Raw genomic sequence first — 1,484 nt, 5'->3', positions numbered from 1 at the left:
GCTTATCAATGGTGGCAAATCGGAGCAGCTTAATCTCTTGCTCTCCGCAGTTCAACACTCTCATGGGCACTCTTCCCTTCCATATTAATGAATAAAACTATGATGTAAATAGCATATAGATACCCCACAAATGCAGATAAAAGTAGGTTATGGGAAAAGGGGGAAGAGAGAAACAGGAAAATAGTGGAATAAAGTATACCTTCCAGGTGGGAGAGGAAATGGCAGCACAGCCAGTGGAGGTGAAGCAAGGGGAGCCTGCAACTAAAGAGTTGAGAGCGTTATCACATGGTGACTGAGCCTGATTGTAACGGGAGCATAGAGGTGCCGATCCTGTCTTACCTGCGTTGGTGTAGAAGTGGGTGTCCTGTGGTGGAGTCAGCTATGTGCAGTGGTGGCCGTGGGTTCTTTTATGTGCGACCGTAGTAATAGCTGCGCCCACTTCCTGTATGGGAGTGGAATGCAGTGAGGGTAATGGAACGCACGCCTGCGCATTTGTGTTTAACGTCGCGCATGTGCAGAACGGAGAAAAGGCTGCGCTCACTTCCTAATGAAAGGGAGTGAGACGCATCTGGGAAGGGAAGGGAAAAGATTAGGGTTTGGGGATGATGAAAGGGCTTTCTACGGGCAAGGATGGCAAAGGGTGGCAGTGACGGAAAGTCAGGCAGCCTGTCCTGTCCTGTCCTGTCCGTCCGTCTTTTTGTATCATGAATTGGAAAGACTGCAAGGGGGAGGGGAGGTGCTTGTGTCCAAAAGGAGGAGTTATTCAGATTCATTGCAGTGGGCGGCGGCTGCAAAAAGCACCATTCTTCTTGTTTTTGCTCTGCAAAACAGCCTTTTCAAGGGTTGGCTTGGGTGACAAAATGTCTTCTGTAGGCGTGGGTTTGTCTCCCTCTCCCTAAGATGTGTCCGGTATAGGCCAGGGTGCCACTCAAGGCCGTAACCAATTCGGGTTATAGCTTCTCGGCCTTTTGGCTAAGATCAAGTGTAGTTTCGGAGGACGCTACCTTGGTCGGTACTGGAAGGTGCCTGGGATTGCACGTCTGCCGGCCTTGAGGAAGTGTGTGCGCCTTCTGGTGACACATAGCCCTCTTGTGCCTGGACGGTTCCCAGGCAACGGGAGGCGATCACCTTTGTTATTTTGAAGTCCTACTGATAAACAGAAAAAAAAAAAATTAAATCTGTTCTTATCAGTTTAATATCTGATACGTCCCCTCTCTGGGGACCATATATTAAATGGATTTTTAGAACAAGGAGATGGAAAAAATCTTGCTCTGTCCACTGCACGCATTGACCTGGTATTGCAGTACCTCCAGGACCGGTGCACCCCTTCTTAACCCAGTTTCCAAAAGCAGAACTCAATTCACCTGATTCAAATGAGCCCCATTAGTGAATTGAAAGAAAGCAAAAACTTTATATGCACCTCAATTTGGCCAATTCACTTTTCACACTTTCACCCTTTTTTTTATCTTTCACACCTTTTACTT

At 47.6% G+C, this 1,484-nt stretch overlaps 1 pseudogene; it reads left to right on the top strand.

The window, feature by feature from the left end:
• The first annotated feature begins 1,123 nt into the window (after positions 1-1,123).
• On the top strand, positions 1,124-1,329 carry LOC142281873 (U2 spliceosomal RNA; annotated as a pseudogene).
• Positions 1,330-1,484: the final 155 nt, after the last annotated feature.

This window comes from Anomaloglossus baeobatrachus, unplaced genomic scaffold (assembly GCF_048569485.1).
Source record: "Anomaloglossus baeobatrachus isolate aAnoBae1 unplaced genomic scaffold, aAnoBae1.hap1 Scaffold_4873, whole genome shotgun sequence".
Lineage (NCBI taxonomy): Eukaryota > Metazoa > Chordata > Amphibia > Anura > Aromobatidae > Anomaloglossus > Anomaloglossus baeobatrachus.
Note: the sequence above shows the minus strand (reverse complement) of the source record. Positions and strands in the feature narration are given on the sequence as shown.